Below are 16,476 nucleotides of genomic sequence, written 5' to 3'. Positions count from 1 at the left end.
AAGTAATGTTGAGCAAAAGAAGCCAGATGCAGCAGAGTACACACCGTATGATCCTATTTATACAAGGTACGAAAACAGACAAAACAAACCCATGCAAATCAGAAGTCAGGAGAGTGGCTGCATCTGGAGGGCAATGGAAGGAGTATAAGAGATGCTTCTGGATGGCTGGGGATGTTCTGTTTCTTGATCTCAGTGCTGGTTCAGTTGTGGCGAGTCATGGAGCTGCACCCTTACAATCTGTGCACTGGTCTGAATGGATGTTCGGCAGGGGAGGGAGGGAGAGGGAGAGGCAGGAGGAGGGAGGATCGGCTATTTTCCTTCCATCCAAAATACTCTTGAATCTGCCCATGTCTTGCCATTTCTGCTGCCACCAAGCCCCCATCACTGCTTGCTTGGACTACTGCAGTAGTCAGTCACGGGTCTTCCTCCGTCCCTCCTTCCCTATGATCAGTTCTGCCACAGCACCCAGGGGCGCTTTCACAAACATGAATCAGATCCCATTATTCCCATGCTGAAAACTCCGCAGTGACTTCCCACTGCTCTGGAGGCTGAGGTCTCAGATTCTGCCCAGGGCTGGTGTGATCTGGCCCTGCCCACCTCTCTACCCTCACGTCTCTTGCTCTCTGTGTTCCAGCCACTCTGCCTTTCATTGGCCAAGCATTAGACTACCTCAGGTCCTTTGCATCTGCTGTTCCCCTTGCCTGGACCTCTCTTCCTCTAGATTTCCCTATAACTGATCCTTCAGGCCTTCCCTGACCATCAGGCCTAAATGGGACCTTGTTCTTATTCTCGCTCGGTCCCTGCTGGCTTCCTTCACAGAACTCTGGATATGCCTCTGTTTGCTTGTGTCTTGCCATCTCCTCTGCTCAACACTGATGGCAGGGTCCATATCTGTCCTGGCCTTCGCCTGTGACAGTACCTTGCATACACTGTGCCTGTCTCCTTGGGCAGAAGGAAAAGAGCTGGCCTTCCCTCCCACTGCTTCTCCTCCCCATATTCCACAATCCTCTTCTTCCTCCACCATTTCTTACCCACTCTTTATTTTTGACGTTGTGGATACTTTGTGTTAGTAACCTATTTAGTGAGGTAGAATATCCATTAAGAAATATGTACACAGTAGGTGCTCAATAAATACTTGAAGGAATAAGGGAAGAGAGGGGCTCAAGCACTCAAAGACATATTTACCAAGCATTCCCAGGCACCTCTTGATGTTCAGCTGTTATTGATTTTAATGGCTGTGCCATAGTCTGACTGGCCCACTTAAGGTTTTGAAAATATGTCCTTGAGGGACATAGGAAAACGAGACCAATGCCAAGTTTAAAAATACTCAGTAAAAATACTAGATCAATAGCTTTCAGGTTGTGGGGTGACTGGCAGCTGTGCCCACCCAGTGCTGTTGGACCTACGCCCCTCAGCCAACCTGAGCCAGGGGCAGCTTTGCCCTGGGAAGTGGGGTGGTGTGGCCAGTGGGGGGCTCAGTGAAAGGTCTGGGGGTCACCTGGGCCTTCTGAGAAGGACTGGAAATGGCTTTCAGAGGCTCCAGCCACCCCCAAGGGCTCAGCCTTGGAAACAGTGGGCTGTCTCAGAGGGTGGGATGATTGCCAATGTTGCCAACACCTGTCCTGCACACCTACTTCAGGGAAACTGTGAAAATGGACTGTGATTCCCTCATGGCAGATGAGGAAACTGTCAAGACCCCCATGGCTAACTTGAAGCATTCCAAGGGCTAGAGGTAGGACAATCTGAGGATCAAGAAGGAAAGTAATTTCGATGGACTGAAATCCATCAAAGGGGATGGATTAATAATAGCAGGAGTTTATAATAACACCAAAAACAAAACCAAAAAAAAACCCTTCACTGGTCACATTGGAGGATGCTAGGGAACCAACTCATTGCTTTGAAATTTGATAAATAAAAGGGAAGAATCAAACTTGCATTTTTGCCTTTCCTGCAATCTGCACCCCAGAGTGGCCAAACAGCAGAGAAGTTTCTCTCAATAGATACATTCCAGCTAGTAAACAGGAAGGAATGACAGAATTAGATCACTGCCAGCTGGAGGCCCCCGAGGAGACCTGAGTTACCCCGCTGAACTCTGATAACACTCACTCATTCCACCAAACACCTGCTCAGTGCCAGGCACTTTTTTCATTTAATCCTCAACTCTATAGGGTGATATTATCTCCCTGTTCATACACAAGGAAGCTAAAGCACAGAGAGGTCAAATTACTTAACCTAGGAGCACACAGCAAGTGAGAGGCAGTGCTGGGATTTGAACCCGGGTAGCCTGGTTCCAGCATCCAAGCATTTAGTCACAAGCCTCTACCACTTCTCTGAAAAAAACTCAGTAGCATTGTGGGTGGGAGCTTGGGCATCAGGGAAGCATGTGGCCAAAGCCATCAGCAGGGCCTATGAAGGCTTCCAGGAGGCAGCACCAATTAATGCCTGCCAGGTGGATGTGACTCTATTCATTTTATAGTGTCGGCTAAAGAAGACTCAGAGAGGGTGTGTGACTTATACCAGGTCACACAGCCAGGATGTCAGGCCCACTCTTATCGCTGTCATCCCCCACCTCTGGGATGGACCTCTGCAGGTTGAGCCCAGTAGTGAGGAAGCAATCAAGTCCTTAGTCACATGGAGAGGGGGCCGAGGAAGCTGCTTACAGCCAAAGCCCAGTGCAGACATTGTGTAGAAGACTGATGCCTCAAATGACCCACCCCAGCCTGTCTTGCACAGACAAGGTCAACTCTGGGTACCATCAACCTGGGGGGTTCCTCTCAGAATTGGGGGTACCCAGGGCTTGTGAGCCCTAAGGCACCCCAATTCCCACCCAGATATCTACCTTAAGAGCAATGGGAGCCACTGAAATGTGTTTAAGTTTGAAGATGGGGAGAGAGAGAATAAAGCAGGGAAGAAAATAAGGGGGGTTTTGGGGGGTAAGCTGCAATTTCAACAGAGTGGCCAGGAGACATCTCACAGGAAAAGTGACTTTTTGGCAAAGCCCTAAAGAGGCTGGAGAGTCAAGCCATGTGATCATCTGGGGGAAGAGCCTTTTACTGAGAGGGAACAGCAAGTGCAAAGGTCCTGAGGCAGCAGGAACATGCCTGCCGTTACTGAGGAGGCCTGGCGAGCAAAGGAAGCATGGGGTCTGACGCAGTTTTCACAGAATCCTGCTGCTTGTTGTGTGAATATGGATTCCTAGCCAAGGGCACTGAAAACATCCACAGCAGGAAGCAGGGAGCACAGATAACATTACCAAGAGTAAAACACGAGCGAACACCTAGATAGCCCAGGCTCTGTGCCCAGCACGTTCTAAGCACATTTATGCATATTAATGCATGTATACTTCTCAGTGACCTGCTGGTACACACGATCACCACTGCCACTTTACAGAGGAGAAAACAGGCCCAGAGAGGGCAAGGTTGCCCAAGGTCACATAGTTGGCATGTGTTGGGGCTGGGAGGCAAATCCAGGGACTCTGGCTCCGAATTCCATCTCCTTACTCTACACAGCCATGAGGCCCACTCCACGGAGTCCCCGCCTCTCTTACAGTGAATTTGGGCCTGGCTGGGATTTGCTCAGTTCACTTGGTCCTGTCCAGCCACAAGACCTTTGCTCATGCCATTCCCTCTGCCTGGAACACCCCCTTCCCCTCTCAGCCCCACTACCTAACTCATGCTCTGGGTCTCAGCTTCAGTGTCACTGCTTCCAGGAGCCCATCACTGCTCAGGCTTGCCGAAGCCTCTCTGAAACGATGGTCTAACAGCACCTCGTCTTCCCCATCAGGGCCCTCATGACACTTTCTATGCACCTAGGTCTCACCTGGAATGTTCACCGCCCGGAAGGCAGGGCCTGGGTCTGCCACCTGCCTTCCCTTTACGCTCGGCACCAGCCCAGTACACAGAGTCAGTCCCCGTAAGCGTTACCTGGCTAGGCCCTGCATGGTGACAGTAGCAACTCTTAGCTGATGTAGGGAGGGACAAATAAGAGGACAAGAGAGAAAAGACAGAGACAGCATGAGAAAGAAAGGGAAAGAGAGGAGAAGAAGAACCAAGAGGGAAAAGAGAAACAGAGGAAATGAGAGAGAAATTCAGAGACAGGGAGAGGGAGGGAGGGAATACACAGCTCCTTAACTGCCCCGACATCACGGACAGCAGCCAGGGTGGGCGCTGTGGAGTAGACACGGGCGGCAGGCAGGTCACGCTAAACCCCCCACTCTGTCTCTCCTCTCTGGGCTGAGCTGGTGACCAGGCCCCATTATAGAAGCTGTGACCATCGGGAGCCAGGCCTCTGGAGAGGGATCCACTATTGAGCCTTGCAGGCTAATGAGTTCAAGGGCATTACTGAGTGTAAGGGGCCCCTTGCCCTCCCTTGCAGGGCTCAGGGAGCCACTGACATCCTGAGCATTGCCATGGAGGGCTCTGGGCCCAGCAATGCCATAAACAGTGCCTCCTTTCAGCCTCACACTGGTAACGATAACCACTAATAACCATGGGTGGCACAGACCAGGTTATCGTTTATGTGTACAATCTTGCCAACACTTGTTACCGTCCACTTGTCACCATTTTACAGATGAGAAAACTGAGGCACAGAGTTGCTATTGCTTATCTAAGAGCAGCTTATTTTAGTAAGTAACAGAGCCAATATCTGCTCCCAAATCTGATTTCCAAGAATCCAAGTTCTTCCATTCTACCAGCATTTTTAAATAGTAAAATTTTTACACTAAATACATACATATGATAAAAACTGCATTAGCACAGAAAGATTTAATGTTAAAAAGTCTTCTTTCTTCACCATTATTCTGTGTCCTTTCAAAGATATTCCATTCATATTCAAGCATATATGTAAGCATAATCTATCTCATCTTTTGCTTTACTCAGATACAGCATGCTACATACCATGTTCTGCAACCTGTCATTTTCTCTGAATTTATTTTGCTTTCTCCTTTTATCGTGAAGAGTATCTGTCTTCTTTTTGACAGCCATGGAGTATTTTTCTGTGTGGAGATAATTTATTTTACGTATCTGATCCCTCACTCATGGACACTTAGGTTATTTCCAGGCTTGATTATTACTACTGATGCTGCACCAACACACTGAGGGCTTCCTCTTGGTTGCCCCTGTGTGGGTGAATCTAAAGAACAAGTTCTGCGATGAAGAAGGGCTGAGTCACAGTGCGGGCACATCTGTGTAATAGATGCTGCCAGCTTGTCCTCCGAAGGGGCTGCACCGATTGTTGCTCCCACCAGCCCCATGAGGGATTTACTTCTCCCCACAGCCATGCTGAGACTACCAGCCACACTTTTATCACAGGATCAGGACAGGGGGGATTGGAAAGGGAAAAGGAGAAGGGACACGCACAACTGGAGTGTTTCCAGAAGAGGATGACAACGGGTGACAAGCAAGATGTCAAATGTGCTGGGGACTTGCTCTGTGATTTCAGAGAGGTCACTTGACACCTCTTTCCCTGGCCTGCAATTCTCCTTGAGCCAAATGACCTGTTAATCACAAATGTTCACTGGAGGTGTGGGTGTCCCCGAATGCCTTAGACCAATGATCATCACTGTCATACAGCCTGTGCCAGGTACTGTGTATGGGCTGATGCGTATCACCTCACTTCATCCTCACGGTCACCTTGAGAGAGAGGTATTATTATCAGTAGCTATCTGCAGACTGGGAAATTGAGGCCCAGAGAGGTTCAACTGCTTATCCAAGGTCACATAGAGGTAAGAATGTGATGACCCTGGGATTCAAACCAAGGTCTACTCAACTTCACGGTTCAAACTCAACCACCATGCCATCCTGGCCCAAGGCTGTCTGGCTCTCAGCCAGGTCACCAATGAGCTCACCCTGCCTCCTGAGACCCCATTATTGCTTCTCCCTTTGGCCAGACCCCACAACCCTGAGTGTTCCTTGCCTGGAAATTTCCTAGTGACCTCAAACTGGCTCCTCTAACTGAGAGGACTGGAGCCTGAGCACAGCTCTATGCCCATAAGAACGAAGCAGGAGCTGCCACCAGCAGCCCTGGAGGCCCAAACATCAGGCCTGCCCATGGAGGTCACTGAAATTTCTCTATTTATCCCCTGGACAGATGACCTGGCCCTGCCATTCTTGGCTATCGAGGAGCCCAGGTGAGTCCCTACTGGAGGCGTATGTCCATCCATCCATCCATCCATCCATCCATCCACTCATTTATTCATTCACTCAACAGATATAAATATGTTGAGTGCTCTCCGTTGATGTTAAGAGCCCAGACTCCAGAAACCAACCTAAACTTGACTTCCAGCCTCACACACCTCTTAGCTGTGTGACCTTGGTCAAGCCACTCAATGTCTGCGAGCCTCAGTTTCTGCATCTATCAAATAGGTATAATTATTACCAACCTCCCAAGGTAACTGGGCAGCTTAAAGGAGGAAGGTGCATCTGGAAGTGCTTGGCAGCACTTGGTCAGTCGGCGGTGAACAAATGGCAGGTGTTGTTCTGATAATTACTGAACAGGACTGACTTCCTCCCCTGCCATGGAGGAGCTTGGAGTCACCTCCATTAGCTCCCCCAGAGCATCCTTGCAGGGGCATTTGAATGTCTGCCCCTGGGTGGGATCAGGGGCCAAGTCCCTTGCCCACTTTTGCTGTGGTGATCAGTGCCAGCCTTCTGATCCCCACAGGACCTTCTTGGCTGATGCCAAAGTCAAAGCTGCCACCACCTCCATCTCCATCCTCCACTCTGATCGTTCTAAAATTAGCTGGCAGTTGCCAATTCCAAGCAGAGCTGGCTTCTGGAAAGCAGGAGGCCTTGGCTCTGTCACCTGAGCCTTTGTCTCCCTCCCAATGCATAATAAATGGTCGGTCTCAGCCACCCCGTGGACGGCCTCAAGTTTACAGCTGTTCCACCATCAAGGACGCTGGGGCTAATGGCTCTGAGACTAGAGATCACTGGAGAGCGCCAAGATGATGGATGCATGCGCCCAACGTCAGGATGCTGCTGCCAGGCCACATGTAAAAGGGAATGCCTAATTTGTTTGTACCCACAATTACCTGGAGCCTGCTCTTCAAGTATGATTGAGTGTGGAAGGGTTCCCAAGTGCAGTCTCTGTTTGGAGGAATTAATTATTTCAAGTGGCGCCAACCTTTGAGCTGGGTTGCTTGGATAACCTCCTCCACTCCCCCAGCCCTGCTCCACCTCCCACGCCCCCTGCCCATCAACAGGGGCACGTCCCTGATTAGGTCCTGCTGGATGCGGAAGAAAACAAGAAGACTGAAAACACAGGCATTCCAGAGGGTTTTGGAGATTGGTTTTGTTCCCCACACCCTGCCCTGAAACATCTTTGCATCAAGCCCTCACCCTTCACACTTTTACACAGACGTCCACAAACGCCCCCCCATTCAACTCCCCTCCTCCCAAGATTATGTGGGTCCCATCAGACATAATCCAGTGAGCCAGTGGGCCACTGCACCCCTGCTGAATTACAAGGATTTCTCCTGCCAACCAAATATTTCGTCCAGCTGTAGATATCATGAGGAAATGGCAAACAAAGAGAGAGATTTAATAACTGGAAATAAGACTAAGGATACAGATAGTTGAATTTTTTTTTGTATTGCATCTAATTGCAATCAACAGTAGACATCTGACACAGTGACAGCCTCAGCAAAATTGCTGCTGAGAGAACAGAATCTTTGTCTAAAAATAATCAGACATTCTGTGCACCACTGTTTGTTATAATGGTAATCGATGCTGGAGGCTTTGAATTCCATCAATTTATAGATCTGCGCCGGCCTGCCTGGCAATGGGGCGCAGTGCACTGGGGCCCTCGCTGGTGCGGGCAGTGCTGGGGCCCAGTATGTGATTAAGATAAGCCCCGATTTCTTTCATACATTCCTTATCAGGGTCTAATTCTCCAGCAGGTAGAGATGTTCACAACAGTTAAAGATTAGTGCAGCTTCTCAGACGCCAAATTTGAGGGTATTGATCAATAAATCAAATCAGGCCAATCAATCGCCCAATCAGGAGAGTCTAGCCAGTGCATTATTACCGGCGCCTCCAAGCCAAGGCTTTTCATGGGTTTCATCAAAACAGCCTCACCTTGGCTTCCCGCCAGCTGCTGGCTTGCCTAATAGACTCCACAGCCGAGAGGGGCTCCTGCCCAGCGGAAGAGCAATAAATTTCTCATCAAACAGCCAATAGAGAAACAAGATGAACATCTGTTTTGCTGCAATGAAACTCCTGTGTTCTTCAGAATGTGCAAACCGCCTCTGACAGACCACCCTAAAGGCGGCTTCCCTGGCACGCGGCGGGCCCACGGAATATTCCACTGGTTATTTCAATCAGGTAATTTAAGGAGACTTTTGCATTCTTCTCTCTGCAGCTGCCGGAGCTCTGCAAAGACTATTCCGGCACAGTCGATAATAAATGCCATCCTGGGACCCTGTAGTATGAAGGCAATTTTATGATACCCATTATGTGGCAATGTAACTTCATTAAAAGCTGTTTATTCCCTCTAAGCATTTTAAGCACTTTCCCTCACCCATAAAGGAGGAGCCAGGAAGGTTATTTTTACAGAAAGAGTTCTAGACCATATTTCTTCCCTCAGTAACATGGAGGAGACTCGCCCACTGCCCTTCTCACTTCAATGAGAGGGGACAACCTCGGGGTCCTGGTGAGGTCTCAAGTCTTCCCTGGGACCCAGGCATGAGGCCACCTCAGCTGTGGGCTGAAAGGTCCAGGAGAGAAGAGACCTGGGAGGCCTCAATCCCATCAGACCCTCACAGGCCCTTTGTGCTGGGTCCTATAAGACAGGGATGAAGAAAGTTCTGGAATATGCCAGCCGGGAATATGCCAGCCAAAGGCAGCATTTTCCAAACTGGGGGCCCCTCAAACCTATCCTTTGATATTTCCACACTGATGCAAATCCAAAGAAGTTATTACTTGGCCTGTTGTGAAGGCCCAAATTCTCAGGGCTAGCTGGCAGCTGAAAGTTCATCTCAGAGCCCAAGATTCGAATGTGCATATGTCAAGGCTTCTTTGGCAGAGGTCTGCAGACGCCGGGCTGAGAGAAGTGATTCTCAAAGGTTCACGAGATTTGTTTCCCTCCCTTTAAAAGGGTCTGCTCATGTCATGAACTGGAGGAGGGGTATGGTGGAAGATGGCATTTTGGCCTCCGTGATAGCAGGGGAAGGAAAAAGGAGGGGAGTGAATGCTTCTGCAGTGAAGAGCAGCCTGCGAGTACCAGAAAGACCATGGGCACTGCCCGTTGCACTTTGTGCCCTTGTTTTGCCATCTGTCAAATGGGGCTGAAGATACCCACCCTCCAGGGTCTGCTATGAGGGGGAAGAGATGATGCCAGGCACAGAAAAGGCCCTGTTCAGTGAGTGAGGATGAGGGTTCCTGAGGACCCTCTTTATTTGGATGAGCTCGCTGTCCGAGTAGAGGAAGGTCACTGAAACAGAAGGTCATGGCAAAACTGGATGAGTAGGTGGCAGACCTATGCTGGGGCTGGGGGACTCTGGGGGCTGGACTTCTGTCTGAGGCATAGTGGGGCCCAAGAGAGGGTCTGGAAGGTGAATACACTAGGTGGAGGGGAACGGTTGGGTGAGGCACAGCTAACGTGGTGGGATTCAGAACCAGGATAAAAACCACCCCTGGGCACCTGACGATCAACCACGTAATACACAAAACCACAGGAAAGAGAGTAGTAAAAACAACAATGATGATTTTAACAGTAGTAACAACTAACCTATCAGCCCAAACTCTGTGCCAGCCACTATTCTAACTTGTTTAATCCGATAGTATAATTATTATCCCCATTTTGCTGATTAGGAAACTGAGGCCCGAAGAAATAAAGTTAGTTTTCCTGGGGTCATACAGCTAGTATGCAGAATTGATAATCAACATTTCTTGAGTGCTTACTGAGGGCCAGAAACCGTTCCCTGCTCTGTGCACTTTATATGCATTCTCTTGATTTAGCTTTATAACACCCAGGTGGGTATTGTTATTACTTCCATTTTACCAGTGAGGAAACTGAGACTCAGAGAGAAGTGATTTAAGCTGATCGATAGGGGTGGAGCTGGGACTGGAACCCCCTCCAAAGTCCTTGAAGCCTTTGGGGGCTCTTTCTGGCCTCCCAGGGGCCTCAATGGGCTCCCTCTGGGGCTCTGAGATGAGGAGGGGAGTCTGTGGCTCTTCAGGAGGCTCTCAGGTTCCACCATGGCCCCATCCAGTCTATCCTCTGTGCGGTAGCTGGAGAAGCCTTTAAAATGAACTGTTCCTTCCAAACTCTCCTGATTGGCTGCCCACAGCTCTGAGCAGAAGACTCCACAGGGTCTTGCATAGTCTTTGCCCAGCCTCCCTCCCAGCTTCCCCTGGCCCTGTGCTGGTCAGTGACAACCTTGCTGTCCTTCCCTGCCTGAGTCTGGGCTCCTTCCCTGAGCCTCCACTGAGCTCTAAGATGTCCCTTCTTCAGGACCATGCCTTGGTGGTCCCAGAGCCCCTGCATTTCCCAATCAGAGCCCTTGGCACAGGCATAAATAATTCAGCTTCATTTCAAGTGACCATCTTATAAATTGTCTGCTTCTCCCATTGAACCCCAACTCTGTTTTGTTCACTTCCTTATACCTGGCCACATAGTAGGTGCTTAAGAAATATTTGTTGAATGATCAAGATGGGGATTCTTGCCCTCCCAGGGTCTCCCAAGGTGATACAGTCCACATGCGGCAGAACCACAGGGTGCCCAACACCCCATGAAAAGAACACAGGTACCTGCTGAGTTTCCAGTGGCATTCCCCTCCCCCGTTCCAACCGTGTCTCCTTCCAATTCACTCTTAGTTCTAAGCCACATTCCCTGTTTTAAATGTGGGGAGGAAGTAGCTAAGTCTATGGATTGTGGGGGAGGAAAAAGTAAAGAAAGATTAAGAAGGGACAGGGTCATGTCTTAAGCCAATGAAGCTGTGGAACAAAGACGACCCAGTCAGAGGACTGAACTTGTCAAACCAAGAGCAAACTATAATCCTGCCAGGCCATGGGGCTGTCCGCCAAAAATACAAATCTGCACAGGGATCTCTCATACAGAGAAGCCACAGTATATTAGATTTATCATACACTCCAGCCAAGATGTGCTGCCGAGATTTTTTGGGACAAGATTTATTACACTGGCTGGTTTTTAAAATGAAAGTGAAAAGAGGATATTCTGGCAAAACTGCAGGCTGTTAATGGGGTGAGAATCACATAAAATGGATCATCTCTGAATCTCTTCCTCTGTATGCACAAACAGACCTTTGCAAAACCCCCGGGATTTCCATAAAAAAAGATGCTCGACCCAATGTTTTTACACTGACCTGCTAGTTGACCTTGGGTGAATTACTCTCATACTTTGGATGTGTTTCTTATTTGCAGACAACAACAGTATCACAAAATAGTAGCTATAATTTACTGGTTGATTACTATATGCCGGACACTTTGCATGGCTTGATTCTTTGCAATTATGGCAACAACCCTTTGAGCAGTTGTTATTTTTATCCCCATTACACAGATGAGAAAACTGAGGCTCAGAGAGGTATAGTCACTCAGTCAGTGGCAAAGGCAGAGTGTTAACCCAGAGCTGGATCCAGCCCCAGTCAGAAGCCTCCCGCTTTGCAAAGTTAGCTCTACCTGTTCAGATGAAAGCTACAGGATAAACTCAGACCTCATCATCCCTGTTCTCAAAACAGAGATTCCAACAAGGAAGTCCCAGCCACCTTCCAGTCCTGGTGGTGTCTGCCTTTTCCAGAGTAAGCTACAGAAAGAAAAATGGGCAATTTCATTTTGGTTTCTCAGGATCTCAGCAGGTCCAGCTTGTGCCAGGTAAATGTGGGCCCTGCTCCCAATGGGCCCAAATCATTCCAGAGGCATAAGCCACAGGGATGCTGGCATGCCAGAGGGGACAGAAATGAAAGGATGTGGAAGCTTCTCAGGTGAGGTGTCACGTGTGGCTGAAGGAGCCAGGATGGTGAGGACCCAAACTCTTGAACAGTGGTTCTCAATTGGGGGTGATTCTGCCCTCTGGGGAACATTTGGTAATGTCGAGAGATACTTTTGAATTGTCACAACTGGGGGGTGCCACTGGTATGTAGTGGAAAGAAGCAAGTGATATGGCTAAACATCATATGATGTACAGGACAGTCCCCCAACAGAATTATCCAGTCCAAAATGTCAACATTGTGTGAGGATGAGGAATCCAGATCTGCAAAGAGCTGGAGACATTTACCCTGGAGTACAGAAGACTCAGGGAGGGGGGGGAGTTGTCACATATTTGAAGAACAGGAGAGGAGCTCAGATCTGTGTGGGCAAAGGAAGTTACATGTGAACAGGTTTCAGGTTAACAAAAGGCAGACAGCCTTGATGGTCAGAAGTGAGCTCCTTGACCCCAGATGTGCCCAAGAGTAAACTGGTCAACTGGTGGGCTTTGTGGAAAGACAACAAAGCCTGGAACGGAGGGCTAGGCACAATGACCTTTCTTTTCCTGTCTAAACCTGACACTGGATAAAGTCCTTAGGAGAATAGCAATGAAGTTTGAGGTTCCTTCTGGAACCTTCCATGGATTATCTCATTTAACCCTGCTTGAGGCTCAAAGAGGTAAAATCAATCACTTGTCTGAGGTCACAAAGCCTGTAAAGGAGGGAAGACAGGATTTGAACCTGAGTCTGTCTGATCACAAAGCTCATTAGAAAGCTACTCCTCAAACTCAACAGTTATCTTAAGGTGAAGCACAGCTCCCTCCTTCCCCCACCGCTTTGATTTAGAATTGCTTAGAAAACCCGGACCCAACACTGGAGACCTAAGTTCAACAGTTCAGCCCTCTCTCATGTTAACGACACAAAAACATGTTCCATAAGTTGCCCAACCCCCTGTTCATTTTTTTTTTTACATAAAAACACTGCAACCAGCAGTGAAAAGACATTGTCCCAAGTGCACACTTTAACTGATGTCCCCGACCATTCAGGAACAGGATGAAAGAAAACGCGCTTTATTAATAGGCCCTCATGCTAATTAGCACAATTTATTGTCGGGAGGCTGCCCCTGCCTTCCACAAATGTTACAAGTGTGGACAAAAAACTTTTGTCGCAAACCCAACACATATTGCCTTGTGACCAAGACTGCCAAGCCCACCACAAAGGGAAGGGGAAAGCACGTGGCTTAAATAGGCCACTCGGAGGCATTGGATTTCACTCTACAAATTTATGACGTAACTTGACCATTTCCCAGGGATAAGAAAGACCCGAATATAAATGTGGGCTGTTTCTGCACATAAAAACGCATTTCTCAACATTTTGAGGAAGTCCCCCTGATGACTGCAAAGCTTTGTGGAAAAGTGGAAAAAGGTGTGGGTGAGGGGTGGGGGGGCTGGGGGGAAAAACCTTAAATGTTTAATATTCAATAAATGTGTCAATTTTACATACAGAGGCAAATGGGTCTTTATGGAGGAATTGGTAAATTTCCTCGGAGAAAAGTAAGTGCATTTTAGCCTTCAAGGAGTCCCAGCTGAATAGAAATGGAATGTGATTTGTGATAAAACTCAGCTGCTCTATAAAAGACGTTAAATAAATGTTGCTGTTTCACCAGGGATATACAAAATTGATTGCATTATAGACTGATTCTAAGATGCTGCATCCCTGTACGGCCCCCTCATCAGCTTCCGCGTGTGTGGGAAGCTGCTTTCAGAGACAATTTAGACTATGTTACAACCTCTAGTCCTCATGCTGCAGCAGAATTTTCTAGAAATGCAACATTTCCCCCTCATACTTTGTTTTAGATTGAACCACAGGAAACTGCTGATGTTTGAAGATTTTTGACTTCCAAAAAAAATGACAATTCCCTCTATATTTACTTAGTATTTCTGATGGACTGGCCCTATCATCTTGGGGAAGCCCACTGGCACCACTTAAAGGGAAATTTGGTTGCTGTCTAAGGTTGGGGATGGAGGAATCACAGCTCCTTTTGTCTGCTCACCAGAGGATATTCTGGGTCTAGGTGAGAATCTTGCCTTTCCTTAAGCCCAGCTGGGTGAGCTTGGGAGCATCTACTGCCATTTCTGAACCTCAGTTCCCCCATCTGCAAAATGGGCACAACTCTACCTTTTGCTCAGGGTATTTGAAAAATCTAATGGGATAACAGATGGTAAACTGGCAAATGTTCACAACCAGCTAATTATTATATTTGTTGTGTATCTAATTGGGGACTGCAGATGGGCTATATGAAGCAGACAGAACATTTCAGGTAAGAAATCAGGTTTCAGGGATTGATGCGTGGATCCAAACTGATCTGTAAGGCTTTCCAGAAAGTGGGAGCCTAGACTCACTCTCTCAAACATGTCCACATGTCCGTGCACCTCCATGCCCACTGCCACCAGCCTGGTCCAGCCACTGCTGACTCCCACCCGGTTGGCTGCAGTAGCCTCCTCATAGAGTTCCCAGGCTCCATGCCTGCCACCCTCCCACCATCTCATTTCCCCACAAGCAGCCAGAGAGAGTGTTTCAAGATACAAACTGGATGCTGACACTTCGCTACTTAAAAGCTCCCCAGGCTTCCCATCCAATTTCAGATAAAATCCAAACTTTCCAGCTCAGCCTGCAAGACCTATGTGGTCAGGACGCTGCCCTCTCCTCCAATACATTTTCCCCTATAGTCCCCTCACTTTGCTCCCGCCATTCTGCCCCTTTATTCTGTGACTGCCAAACACACTGGTCACAGGGCCTTTGCATTTACAATTCACACTACCTGGATGCCCTCTCCTTTTGGTCCTTTTCCCAGTTTGGTGGTTCCCAAAGTGTGGTCCTTGGACCAGCAGCAGCAGTGTCGCCTGGGAACTTATTAGAAATGGTAATTCTTGGACCAGCTCCAGATCTGGTGAATCAGAAACTCTGGGGGAGTTTTGGGCACCCAGCAATGTTTTTAACCAGCCCTCCAGGTGATTCTAATGCACACTCAAGTCTGAGAACCACTGGCTTAGCTCAGTCCCACCCCTATGCCAAGGTTCAGCTTAGAAAATGGTACTGCAAGACCAGCACCCCAAGACAAGGCTGAGTTCTTACAGTCATTTGCCCCCACTTCCTACTCCTCATTTCTATGAAGTACTACTGCAGCTATGATGTAATAATCAATTGTTTCATGTCTGTGTCTCTTCATAGCTAGACTAGAAGTTCCACGGGGAAAGATACCAATATGCTCTCAGCACCTAATTGTGCCTGGCACAGAGTAGGTGCCCAGTAACTATGTGTTTGCTGAGCAGATGAATGTATGCACAAAGGAACAAATGAATGAGTCCTGGAAAAGTGACAGATGTTCATAAAGAAAGTAACCCCAGGAATCCTATTCTCCATATACCAATCCATAGAGTATCCCCATCCCCATGTGATTTTCTAAGTGTCACCCTGGTCAAGTCAGGAGCCAAGCACAGTGAGGCATGGAAATGAAAAGGGAGGAAGGGAAGAAGGGAGGAAGAAAGAATGAACAAAAACAGCAGAGAGAAGACTCCCATCCAGTGGCTAAGTCCAAACACCCCCCAAGAAGAAGAGCAAACCTTCTTTCTCTCCTTCCCCAGCAGCGACCGGCTGGGCAGAAAGCTTCCAAATAAAATCCTGGAGACTGATAAAACTGCAAGCAGAAAATCTGCCCGACAGCTTGGAAGATCCCAGTCCTGCCGTCATCCAAATCTTTAGGTTGAGACGCTGAGTCTGTACTAAGCCCTGAGTTCACTGGAAGCTTCTTGGTTCTCCAGGGTAGTTTGCTCTGCTCTTCCTGGAGCTAAAGCTGGAAGAGAAATCATTTCCTTTCCTGTAACTCAGAACAATTATATTCTCTTAACGCAGACATCTGGCTCACTGCTGCTTTCCTTACTTACGTTTTCCAAATGATATCAGTTCTGGGAAGATCAATTATTACTGAAAAGTCGAGAAACGCTCACTGGTTATTTGCACTGATTTGGTTGACAATATGCAGGTTCCTTATGAACTACGAATGTCCGTGGAGGGGACAGAGAGGAGAAAAATGCAAGACTCTGAGACAGCTTGGGCTTTGCAGCCTCCAACTGCAGAGACCTCAGGCGGCCTGGAAGCATTGCCCAAGATGGGGGACACTGAGCTGCCCCCCAAAGCTCCCCCAGACAAAGCTGTTTCCATAAAGACAAATGGGTAGCTGGAGTTGGCCAGTGCCGCAAGCAGCCACGATGATATAATTGGCCTGTTACCGCATCATCTTTAATCAATAGGATCCGGAGTTTCCACGGCTTGTACAGCCCAAATCTCCCTGGCAGCCAAGAACCAGCGGGTTGTTAAAAGGCCCGATAGTTCTGCCTCACTAATGGGTGCCTTGTTCCCTCAACCCTGCTGATTTTTTAAATAAACCTAAATTCCAATAATTGTTTAATGTTTATTTTTATTTAGTTCTGGTTCAGATGCTTTGTGTCTCTCTGACAGAAATTGATATCTGGCTCATGGTGAGTTTTATTAAAACA

The 16,476-nt window shown here is 48.1% G+C and overlaps 1 protein-coding gene across 5 annotated transcripts in view; it reads right to left on the bottom strand.

Annotated features, from left to right (window-relative positions):
* CUX2 (cut like homeobox 2) overlaps positions 1-16,476 on the bottom strand; it is a gene marked incomplete at its 3' end in the record, with an annotated part of 263,117 nt that overhangs the window by 127,493 nt on the left and 119,148 nt on the right. Inside the window, exon 1 of one of the 5 annotated variants that reach the window (XM_082641212.1) lies at positions 15,544-15,764. The exons of the other annotated variants lie outside the window; for them this stretch is intronic. Of the gene's footprint in view, positions 1-15,543; positions 15,765-16,476 lie in introns of those variants that run through there. 5 annotated transcript variants of the gene reach the window in all.

Source organism: Mesoplodon mirus, assembly GCF_964341445.2.
Source record: "Mesoplodon mirus genome assembly, chromosome: 13".
In the NCBI taxonomy this organism is placed as follows: Eukaryota; Metazoa; Chordata; class Mammalia; order Artiodactyla; family Ziphiidae; genus Mesoplodon; species Mesoplodon mirus.
This window is presented reverse-complemented; position numbering and strand designations above follow the sequence as displayed.